General features: G+C 39.9%; 1 protein-coding gene across 2 annotated transcripts in view; it reads right to left on the bottom strand.

Annotated features, from left to right (window-relative positions):
* Positions 1-11944, bottom strand: part of PRDM2 (PR/SET domain 2) — an 87749-nt gene extending 75805 nt beyond the window's left edge. For both annotated transcript variants that reach the window (XM_075279847.1, XM_075279846.1), the window contains exon 1: positions 11738-11944. The gene's annotated coding sequence lies outside the window, so the exon portion shown is untranslated. The remainder of the gene's footprint in view (positions 1-11737) is intronic.
* Positions 11945-12956: the final 1012 nt, after the last annotated feature.

Raw genomic sequence — 12956 nt, 5'->3', positions numbered from 1 at the left:
GTAAACCAATGGAAGAAAATTACATTGTACCCCTGTAAAATTCACAAGTACATGAATTATCCTAGCTAACATCTTGTATAAACATAATTATAAAAGAAAACAATGATAAACAAATATTATCATTTAAAAACTATCATTAAGTACCAGAACAAGTTATTCTAAAGTGTAGAGCTGTTTGAGTAAAAAAATTCTACTCGTTGCTTCTTCGTTTTGGACAAGTTGGTATGTTGTTGCGAACCTGATTTCTGTGGCCCTGCTCTTTGCAGTAACTACAAACTGGCGACTTTCTTTTAGCAGGAGGTATATTATCTGGTTTATCAGTTGCAATTTTTCTTCTAGAATCAGGTCGTGCAAGGACATCCTGAACAACCGGTTCAGCTGCACCAAGTAATAATGGGTAATTTCTTGGATTTAACATGCCTGTTACCTCCTCATCACCTGGAATTGGGCAAAGAACATCTTTTGCCTCTTTAGTCATCACAAATGGTCTAATCTTTTCTGCCAAATATTTGCGACGTTCAAGAGATAGTGGTTGCGGTTCCACAATCCTAGGCAAATCGCTATTAATTTTGTCAGTATCTTTTACAATACTTAAAGAAATGCCTGTGTTATCCAAAGCAGTTGACGTTTCCTTGCAAAGCACAGTTCCTTTTGCCTTGCTAGAAAATATAAACTGGTGATATTTTTTCAAATCAGGAATTGCTTTCATGTTGCAGGCAAATTTATCTTGCCAGTCATAAGTGGGTATTACCATGTTACCTGCTTCATCACCAACTGGGACAGGAATTATTGCATTTGTCTGAGGACAAGCACTTTCAGCAATTGCGCACATATCTTTAACAGTTTCAGCTTTGCTTGTCCTCAGTTTTTTTTTGAATAGTCCAAAGTACAAGTCAGGCCAGAATTTTGTATGTCCCACTGGCAGGAAGCTCATGGTAAACTGCTCATTTTTTTGAGTACAGGTTCGCCAGTTTGCATACTGCATCATGAAATTGTTCTTATTTTGTCCACAGCAGTTATCGGCATGACATTGGCAGTCTGTTTCTCCCAAAGAAAAGTTATCAAAAAAATGATGTAGCAAGGACAAAACAACATTTGACCCTTTTCCTGTAGAACAAGCCTCTGGAATTACATACAAAATAAATTTTCCAATTGGTCCAATTTTAAAATCTTGTTATAATGACAAAATATCACATACCATTTCCCTCGTCTTCCTTTCGAGGGCAGAAATAGTCCTCAAACATTGACTGTATATCGTCTTTAAAATCACCAGCTCCAAAACGGTTCAACAATCTAGCAACACCTTCAGCTGACAAGTGGTCGGAGGAAGCCATCACTAGTTAACTGTCGATAATTAAAATGGCCGAGTTAAATGCCGCGTGGAGCTGTCGTTACGTGTTGCGACTTCGTACAAGTTCGTATTAAATAAAAATGTTCTACTTAATCAAAATGTATTTAAATTTGCAGACCAAAAGCAAAGCTAAACTGTAAAATTTAACAAATAAGATGCAACACGATAATAATTCTTGGATAATAATCAACTATTCGCATTACACATGATTGCTTCACGAAGTAAACAAACCAACAACCTAATCACTCCCTAAAATCCTTGAAATTGAACTCCTGGTCCGATCTTTTTGATTTATATGTATTCATACGCCTTTTTGAATATTAAGCACTCTAAATTAGTCATGTAAGCCAATAAAAGGCGACAAAACCGGATTGGAAAGTAGCGCCGACGATCTGGGCCCTTTTATATGTCACTTTAATTCTAACGAAATCTGCACCAAAAGTGTACAAATTCTTAAAAGTCTCAACAAATTTGTAAACTTGACATATTTTTAAATAAAATTTTAGCATAAAACAAAATTGTGATTTTTTTACCCAAATATGTTTTGGACTATTTTCTCTATAATTAGTATCGACGATCTGGGCCCTTTTCACGTAAACAGCCACAAATATGGTTTTGCCATAATCTTAATGGCCTGCCAGACAAAGCTGCCATGTGATTTCTAATACAAAGTGGATGCCATGAAAAAAAAAGATGATGATAAATTTGTGGGTTTCTTCTAATGACCCACAAAAAAATGTTTAGTTAATCTAAACCTTATATGGTGCAAAATGAATGTACACCTTAAATAACATAACTTTGTTTTTCTGTTAACATAGCTATGAATTTTGGAAGGCGAGTAAGGAAAATATGAAAAAAGTTGTTGAGCATTTAAAGGGGCTCTATCATCAAAATCATGCTGATAGAGCCCCACATATGCGTGAATAGCCTTTAAAAAGGCTATTCAGGCACCGCTAAAGTTATATTAAACTACCCCCCAGTTTTAAAATAATACCCTAAAAAAGAATGTGATCAACTTACCCATCGTACATGCTGGGCGGGCATTCAGGGTGTGCCATCTTCTTCATCCACGCCTCCTCTTCCTGCGATGTCCTCAGGTCCCGTCTTCCTCCGGCGCTCGAGGGACCCGAGGACATCGCAGGAAGAGGAGGCGTGGATGAAGAAGACGGCGCACCCTGAATGCCCGCCCCCCGTGCACAATGGGTAAGTTGATCACATTCTTTTTTAGGGTATTATTTTAAAACTGGGGGGTAGTTTAATATAACTTTAGCGCTGCCTGAATAGCCTTTTTAAAGGCTATTTACGCATATGTGGGGCTCTATCAGCATGATTTTGCTGATAGAGCCCCTTTAATGTACAAACTGCCTTACGACCCAAAGATTCAGGAATGGAAGACCTGATATTTAGAAAATCTACAGAACTTCTCTATTTTGCTACCCCATTTATTTGACAGTCCCACAAAAAGGGGAAGTTTGAGATATTGTGGTAGGTCCTCCAATCCTTTGCTCATCTACTTAAGAGATAAAAAGGTAAAAATAAGGGAAATAGGAAGAATGCAGTATTTTCCCTACTGATAACTTTAGAGCCTTTTATTAAAAGTAATGCAGATTTTTGTAACTTATTTAAATAACCTTACCTCTTCACAATAATATAATATAATTATAAAAACTATTATTATTACTATTATTATAAAAACTACAAGTATGAATTGGATTTTCTAATGCTCTATTCGCTGACAAGCAGGTTTAATTTTTATTTTTTATTTTTTTGTTAAATAGCAAAAAAATTTGGACAAAATAATTGACCAGTTGTAATATTTTTAATCATATGATTGCCGTGTTATGTTATCTTTAGAAAATTATGCTGTTTATTGTCTTCACATTTCCTCTTATCATTCTAGTGTTCCTTTAAGAGGAATATCCAGAAACTAATTACTGTAGAGATGACTAAAATCTGGATAAGTACCAAGGATCACACCTTACTCAGTACTATGTTTACCCATTGAAAGGCAGCTCCCTGAAGCAGATGTCAAGTAACACAAGAGAGACCGTCTGCTCCATCACACTCTCCCTCCCACAAGTCACAGGAGGATATTATTGACTATAGAGACGGCTCAGAGAACAGTAGCTACAAAGAAAATCAAAGCAAAATCTCTTTCTAAAACCAGTAAAAGGTGAAGTGCATTTAAAAGTGGAGTTAAATATTACCTCTGCTATATAACCATTAGACAGTCACGTAAAACATAGTAAGTTGTATCCTTATCTGAATTTATTCAGTTGCTATAAATTACATTTGTGAAAATAATAGAGATGAGCAAGTAGTATTCCATCGAGTAGGTATTCAATTGAATAGTCGAATATCGAGGTCTACTCAAATCGAATTTCAAATATTTCACTACTCGCTCATCTCTACTGTATACATTGTCCTAGTTCCTGTCCCACCTCCCCTGCATAGTTATTGGTGTAAAAAAGCGCCAGGGAAGATGGGAGGGGAATCAAATTTTTACTACGTTTACCGCGTGGTATTCGACCGAGTACCTACTCAATCGAATACTACTCGCTCATCTCTAGAAAATAACAATTGAACAAAAAAGGCAGATTTGGAATTCCATGATTATGTGCATCAGATTTTTGGGGGGATTTTTGAATTATTATATTCTTCCCTTTTCTAATAGACAGTTCATTTAGCGACAATCCCAGTCACCTCCATCCAACAAGACTTCATCAGGACGGGAGCATCCTGTATATTAAAGATTGACGTGATCGAAAACGATCCTTGCTATGGAAATCATTTGCATCCTGGGAAATACCATCAATTTGCATTGCCTCACATTTCCGAGGATGAAGCGAAGGCTCAATTACAACTAAGAACAGCAGATTAGAGAAGTGTCAAAAACTACCATACAGTGCATACATAATACAGCTATACACTATAGTGCCTAAAAATATAGTACCCACTAATCAGTGGTAGATACTGGATATTAGATATATAATAAGCCCCACAACAGGGCTCAGGGTCTTAAAAGGTTCTGAATACTGTTATATGTTGCAAAAAGGAAAGCTGTACATAACACAATATAGTGGCAAGAAGGATCCTAATACCTTTGCAGAATAGTATTAGATCCTCATATAACTGGCTATGGATACATCTTACCTATGGTTATGTTTGTAAGCAAACTAAGCTGTGGTTATTGATCACAAGCACCGTGCTGCAGATATGCATGAATATACACCTCACAGATATAAGCTAGTTTACAGCCATTTCTCCAAAAGCAGAACACCAGTTGCCACTTTGCACCCTTATGACAGGATTGCAGGGAATTTTTTCTCTAAATCTCAAACAATCACCGCTATTCATTTTAAGTACACTTATGAGTTAGATGGGCGGTCCCTTCTCCAGCTCAGGACCCCCAACCAGACAGTGGAGACAGGTGTGTAACCAGCATGGTAGCAGCGGTAGTGGGTGCCACAAGGCCCAGGACATTAAAGGGCTCAGCAATGACCACTGCAGATTTAGGTAATGGGCCCTATTTACTTGTCGATCGTGGCTCTTGCTCACAGCCACCTGTACTTCCCCTTCTGAAGAGACGGCTGTGAGCAGGAGCCGGGTCTGGTAAGTAAGGCCGCGGTCCCAGCGAACCCCATAAACACTGTTATCATTATACTCAGGGGGTCTTTTCAGTCGGTGGGGAGGGGAGTCGGCTTGGGGGCATGTCAAATGTTCGCCTTGGGGCCCCGCTGTTCCTAGTTACGCCACTGAGTGAGGAGCATAATTATGCCTAAACTAACAATGATTACTCGAGAACCGTGGGGACTAGAGAAAAAACTGTGCCAAAATCAGTGATATAGCAATTACTGAAGAGAGTTGGAGCTGGAAGAGGTCGTGAAAGGTTCTGTTTAAAGGGAATCTATCATTGGGGGCAACACGGTGGCTCAGTGGTTAGCACTGCAGCTCTGCAGTGCTGGAGTCCTGGGTTTGAATCCCACCAGGAACAACATCTGCAAGGAGTTTGTATGTTCTCACCGTGTGTGTGTGGATTTCCTCCCATTCTACAAAGACATACTGATAGGAAAAAAAGGGAGTCTATCATTGGAACTTTTTAATTTTAACTAAACCTATGTTCATGTAGCCTTTAGAAAGTCTATTGTAGGGATACCTTTTGTTTCAATTATGTTGCCGGCATTTTCATGAAAAAAAACAGTTTCTTCTTATGCAATTTAGTTCCCACTGTGCTCTGAGCACCCCCACATCATTGGCCTGGACCTGCATCCCCACCACCTTCTTGATTGTAGTTCTAACCTCCTCCTCCTTTTCATTACTTCCTTCCTACATGAACAGGCGTACTGCACCTGCTTGTATAAGAAGAAGCCCAAGATGGCGCATGTACTGTATGCTCGGCCTGCCGAGGTGGCTGAGCGTACAGCGCCTGCTCCCTGAACCATCTTGGATTTCTTCTTACACGAGGAGGCGGAGGAGGATTCAGCTACAATCAAGAATTGGGCTAGTAACTGATTTAAAGGGGTATTCCCATGTACTTAATTATTTTTACATTTGTAGATAATTAAAAGTTAAACATTTTGCAAATATAAGTAATTAAACATTTTGCAGAGTTTTAAAGATTTCTCTAAATATCTTGTGGTCACAGTCTGTTGTCTTGATCGGTTGCCAGTGGACACGACTACGAATGCAGGAACTTTCTAAGGTAAGAAAATCAGCCATGATGTCCTTATTGTGGTCGGGATATCTTAAGATAACAGACTGTCATCACTAAAAGTTAGAGAAAATATTTAAAACTTTGCAGAATTTTTAATTACTTATATTTGTAAACTATAAGACTATAAGACGCACTTTTTCCCAAAAAATTTTTTGGGGAAAATAAGGGTGCGTCTTATAGTCCGAATGTGGACTAGGGGGGGCGGAGGAGTGGAATAGCAGCATCGCTCCTGCCACTGCTGGCTTCCTGCAGGGCAGGAGTGTAGCAATGCCGCAGGCCCCAGCATCTGTGCCGGCGTCTAACCCTCCCCGGTATCCGCCTTTCTATTACAGCGGATGCCGGGTCTGTATTGGCGGCTGCTCTGGTGCAGAGCGGCTGCCATAGTAACCGGGCTTCCGCTATACGCGGAGGCCTGAAGCTGATGCCCGCAATCAGAGTGCATTCTAATTGCGGGCATTGAAATGGAACCCCCCCCCCCCCCTTCACCCCAAAGTGTAAAACACCACCACCACCCCCACCCCCCTACTGAAGGCTCCCAGGCCTGTCATTGCTATATTACTATTGCGGCTAGTCTATGACCTTCCGCAATAGTAATATACAGAATGTCCCATAGACGGCAATACAGTTGTATTGCCGTCTATGGGCCTTGCAATAAAATGACTGCAGGTTCAAGCCCCCTGGGGGGGGGGGGACTAATAAAATAGTTTTTTTTAAAAAAAAAAGCTAAAATAAATAAAAGTTCTAAATCACCTCCTTTCCCTAGAATACATATAGAAGTAGAAAATTACTGTGAAACACAAACACATTAGGTATCCCTGTGTCCGAAAATGCCTGGTCTACTGATAGTTTTCCCGTACGCTGAACGTCAAAATCAAATGTGCCAAACCGCTGGGTTTTTTCTCACCGTTTTGCCTCTTATTTAAATGAAAGGTGATCTAAGTAATAGACATTCCCCTAAATGGTATAACTAAAAAGTACATTTGGCCCTGCAAAAAAATGCTCTATGCGTCCCCGTACAGCTGCAGGGTCACCTGTCAATGTGGTCTTGCAGCTGTTACAAAACTACAACTCCCATATATTAAATATTTTACCATTTTTTGCTTCAAATTTTTTTTCCCTATTTTCCTCCTCAAAAACCTAGGTGCGTCTTATAGTCCAGTGCGTCTTATAGTCCAAAAAATACTACAAATATAGATATGATTATGTACATGGGAATACCCCTGTAATGCCTCTTTGTTGTGATAGTATTTTTGGTTGGGCACCCCTTACTTCAGTTGGTAACTGTAGGTGATGGTTGCTTAGGACAATGCAGATTTAATTTCTTTTTTAGAAGGTAAACCTAAAATAAAAGTCAGTGATTTTGTGTATAGTACACAATTATAATAAAGTTTAATGGTTCTTGGACATAGCATGCACAGTGGCACAGTCCCATAGGGGTCTATACTAAGTACAACGCCCTAGAAAAAAATTTTAGCACTCAGATGCACAGACACAATTGTAGGAGACCATAGTCCATAACCATAGGATAAAGCTATTGTATTTTTTTTCTTAAAATGTTTTTTTGATTCGTGCTGATCTGGCTACAAGGTCTTAAAGAGGACCTTTCACCATATCCGGGCACAGGCAGTTCTATATACTGCCAGAAAGCTGACAGTGCGCTGAATTCAGCGCACTGTCGGCTTTCCCGATCTGTGCCCGGTGTGAAGAGCTTACGGCCCGGTACCGTAGCTCTTCTATGGTCAGAAGGGCGTTTCTGACCATTAGCCAGGAACGTCCTTCTGCCTCGTGGCGCCAATCGCGCTGTGCTGTGGAGCCGGGAGGAACGCCCCCTCCCTCTGCTCACACAGCTTGTCCGTAGACTAGCATTATCAGAAGAGGGAGGGGGCGTTCCTCCCGGCTCCACAGCACAGCGCGATTGGCGCCGCGAGGCAGAAGGACGTCTCTGGCTAATGGTCAGAAACGCCCTTCTGACTGTAAAGCGCTACGGTACCGGGACCGATAGCGCTTTACACCGGGCACGGATCGGGAAAGCCGACAGTGCGCTGAATTCAGCGCACTGTCAGCTTTCTGGCAGTATATAACACTGCCTGTGCCCAGATATGGTGAAAGGTCCTCTTTAAGTACTTAGTATCTAACTGAGGCCACCAAAGGCAAAAAGGTAGGTCTAATAATGGAGACCTGATGGGAAGAGAACACAGCCATACTGTAAACATCTTGTAGTACATTTGGTTTGTGTATCTTTAATTCACTTGCCAACTCTTTGATGTTGGTCATGAAATACGTAAAATAAGAATTTTATTCAGACCAAAATGCTATGAAAATATAAACTTCACTTTCCTCCTCCCATTAGAGTCCCTTAGCACCACTCTTTGGGTCTGTTGTTGCACTTTTGGGATGTCACTACAATAGCAGTGATTGACAGACACTCTCCTAGCCATTGCTTTGGTTGACATTTCATCATACATGTATGAAAATAGAGAAGCAGTAAGATATAGGAACATCCTAAGCAATGGAATGCTAAGGGATTTTAAAGGGATTCTATCATTAGAGTCCCTTGTTTAACTAAATACACGTCGGAATAGTCTTAAGAAAGGCTATTCTCCTCTTACTTTTATTATTCTGACCCGCGCCGCCGTTCCTGAGGAATTTCTTCTTTCTTCCATATGTAAATGAGCTTTCCGACAGCAAAGGGGGTGTTCCCCTGTGCTGAAACAGCACTGGAGGTGTTCACTGTGGTGTCCGAAAACACTTAAAACGACGCCTCTATTTTCTTCTCCGGTCCATCGGCTGCATCTTCAGCCAAAAGCGCCGACTGTGCATGTTCATCGGCCATTTTCCTGTGGCCTCTTACACGAATGCTCGTTCAGCCACAGGAAAATGGCCGACGGACGTGCACAGTCGGTGCTTCTGGCTGAAGATGTGGTCGATGACCCAGCGAAGAGGCGGCTGGAGAAGAAGACAGAGGTGTCGCTGAAGAGTTTTCGGACAGGGGACTTCCCCATTGCTGTCTGAAAGCTCATTTACATATAGAAGAAAGAAGGAATTCCTCAGGAACGGCGGTGCGGAGCAAAAAAAATAAATAAATAAAGGAAAGAGAAGAATAAATAAATATTTAGTTAAAAAAGGGAAATCTAATTATAGAATCCCTTTAAGGATGGGTTCACACTGGAACAGACTTTAAATGATAGATGCCTGACTGAAGCTTTCCTCCATCATGCTTTTTGATTTTTCTGTCTTTTTCTACTGTTACAAAGTAATCAAACATGTTGGAAGACACAATTGGTCAGGTTTTTTACATTATAGTTAATGGGAAAGGATAGACACGGACACTCCATCTGTGTCCATAACTCTACTACTATTAATGTCCATTGCTCTAATCCTATGATGGATGACAGCGACGGATCCCAATAACGGACCCCAAAACAGCATATTGGGTGCTGAAACCCCGGAATATCTGAGGCTAAAGAAAAATTTTAACTGTGTTGGAATCAGTGGAGCGGATCCTATTAGAGGATGCAAAGAGCTGGAGTTGGTGGAGGGGTGTATGATCCTCTTTACAGATGCACAAAATTTAGCAAACATCATGCAACATGTGATAAACTGCATAAATAATAACTACAGCAACAAAGACTCAAAACTGAACCTTAAAGTTCCCCTTATGATAAATCTCCCTCCCTATTTTCCTTGGAAATCATTCTCTTTTTTTTTTAACCCTTTGATCCTATAAAAGGGTATGTCCCACAAATAAATATTACATTTCTCAGTGATGTCACACAGGTTGCACCGAGTGACTCCAGCCTCAGTGACGGGAATTTATGAACCTATGTCTAAGGCCACATATAGCACAATGCAGCTACAAAAAACACAAACGTTTTTTTTCCACAGTATTTTAATATTAAACCTCTTAATTCAATTGTAGTTTGTGCCCGCAGAGGAATAAATTTAGACTGGTATCCAGAACGCCAGTCTTAATAAATCCCCCCCGCCCATATGGCTGGCAAGAATAATATTAACCCATTCCTTATATCTGTTTTATGAAACAACCTGTATTAACTATTGTCCTGGTAACAACCTGCTTGAAAACAGACTCTGGTATAACTGTCTGTACAGTTCACCACATTTCTTCCTTCCTTCCTGCAAGATACCTGCAGCATCTGTTTAAAGCTGTCTGAAGACAAGACTCCATGACTTGCGCTGCAAATTAAACAGCTGGGAGAGAGTTACAAAATTGACACATTTTATTCTTTTTTTTATTCCTACATTATATTGTATATACCCTTAAGGTGTATGTATTATAATCTGACACTCTGTAATATTTAGGTATACAATTTGGTAGAACAGCCAAAAGCCGGTCTCAAGACCCTACTGCAATATGTATCTGTGAATTTGTATTCTGAGACAGAATCCAGGAATATGACATGGGGCCTTTGTCAAGTAGAATTATTAAAATTCTGCTGTGCCACATTGTCTAGTCCAGACATTCAAGGACCTCCTGCCGATGCAAAGCTTCAGGAGGAGAAAAGTACTTAAAGATGTCTTCACAATTTACACCCACACTAAATTCTAAATGAGACATTTCACGCATTTTCCATTCAGCAGAGATACCTGGAACACACATGTTTTTCTACCGAATGCAAACACCATAATTACAGTTTATATCGATATAATATCACAGCTTACACAATTTTCTCTACGTGACAAAAATGACATGGAATGACACAAAATTAATATTAATTTCTGTACACTGTATAATTAATTCATTTTTTTCCCCTTGCCCTGTGACCTCTATAACACGACGTAAATTACAGCGTACAATTTAGCGTTCTGTATCAGACTAGTGTGCATGTATTTCCTTAAACATAATGATATAGTAACATATTTGACTTTATTTTTTTAAAAAATATTTTTGGAATTGAATATAACATCCACCAACAAAAGAAAAATGCACATCCTTCCTTAACCTGCATTAAAAAATACAAGAACCAAAACCAGATTTTTATTATACAAATTCTGATTTTCTTAAGTCTTAAAACACGAGCTAAATCTTAAAAGAAAAGGTGTGCCTTCCGCCCGTCTGCCAATGTATCATAAATGCCCAGAATTTTTTTTTTACATATTTTCATGAAGATCTAAAACGCTTTACAAAAAAATACAACAAAAAATATTTTCTGAGTTTCCCAAACAGACAAATATTTTTTTTTATTTAATAAATACTGTAGAAATATTTTTCAGATGACACTGTTTGAAGGGTTAATTTTGACGCTCTTTTTTTTTTCTTTTTGGACAAGTAAAAAAAAAAATGTAGTAAAGACCTGTCTGCAAAGTGTTGAACAAAAAAAAAAGAGCCTTAAGCCTGAACAAATGAACAAAGCCACAGCTCACACACAATATCACCCCTAGGTTTCCTGCACAAGCCATGCTGCAGGATACAATGTAGCAAGTACAATAAAAGTCCTGTATACAGCATCTGGGGAGTGAAGTCTACCTGCATGAATATTAATTGCTCAGCCCTATAATCTTTGCTTTCTGCAGATGATCAGGAGGATTGTTTGACAACTTCCTGGGGTTTCTGTGCCCCTGTGTTGTACCCAGCAAGCCCCCCTGCCCTCCCCCTTTCTGTCCATAGAGTCCCACTACCTGGGAGGGACTGAAGCAGGGATCATGGCACCTACCTGTCCTGGGTTCGATGCCCAGCAGCTTGCAGGAGCCTGCCATTGACAGCAGCACCACGATCAGTGCTGATTCTATTCTCCTCTGCACACAGGCCTGCAGACTGAATAGTACTCCCAGCATGCTCAGCTTCAGCACCAGCTGGGGCTCATCTTAAAGGGGCTATGTCTATTTACTGTGTTAAAAGGGAAACCAAGACTGTGCTTAGAAAATGCAGCTATTCCAACAGGGAGATGAAGTTTGCATGGGAAATGGGTTATTAGGGCACATCTGCTGGCAGGAGGCATGCCAACATCATGTGTATTATGTAAGTGACAGTGGGCATTGTGAGGATGTGTCAGGACACATGGTAGATCTCCCAGATGAAAGATGGATTGGATAATAATAATAATAATTAATAATAATAATAGAAATATTATAATATTTGACAGCATCCACCCAGCTTTCCCAGGCTCCTGGGGATCATAGATACAGTATACATCAATAGTTTGCCTGAAAATGAATTAACACTATACATGAAAGAAAAATCACCGTAACGTAGGCGAAAACACACCGATAAAGTAATTTGCCCAATAAAAGTCTCAAAAATCAGAATTTTATTAATACATGAAATAGATGACACAGTTGTCAAAAATGTAAAAGCATTAAAAAAGGAGGAGGTCACAGGTAATCTCCATTCCAACAATACAAGGTGCAAGGGCTGGGAAATAAAATACAGTCAAAATCCTCTGGCAATGGCTGACAACAGAAAGCAACAGCAAGCAAGTGCTGCACATATGTACAGATACAATTCTGTGATGATGGCTGATAACAGAAAACAACAGTGAGCCAGTGCTATATAAATGTATATGATCATACTAAAAGCCACACATCATCAGTAAATACAGTGTCTACAGACACAATGACAAAAGTAACCAACCCAAAAATGTAGCAGATTGGAGCTAGCATGTCCTTTGCTCCCCACGGCGGCTTCTGGGGGGGGGGGTGCCTAAAAAGAGAGTTGGGCGACACTTGTTTTAGCAGCTTGCACATGAATTTCGGCAAATTCTGATAAATAGGACAATCACACAAATTTCTGTAACACATCTGCCATGTGTGAATTCATCCAGATAGGGGACATGTCATTCTTCACCCAGCTTTCCCTGGTGCAGATATAACCAAGAAACACCTAGATAGAATTTCTGAAAACTCTGATAAATAAGACAATAACAGAAATTTCTT

This window comes from Leptodactylus fuscus, chromosome 6 (assembly GCF_031893055.1).
Source record: "Leptodactylus fuscus isolate aLepFus1 chromosome 6, aLepFus1.hap2, whole genome shotgun sequence".
Taxonomy (NCBI): domain Eukaryota; kingdom Metazoa; phylum Chordata; class Amphibia; order Anura; family Leptodactylidae; genus Leptodactylus; species Leptodactylus fuscus.
This window is presented reverse-complemented; position numbering and strand designations above follow the sequence as displayed.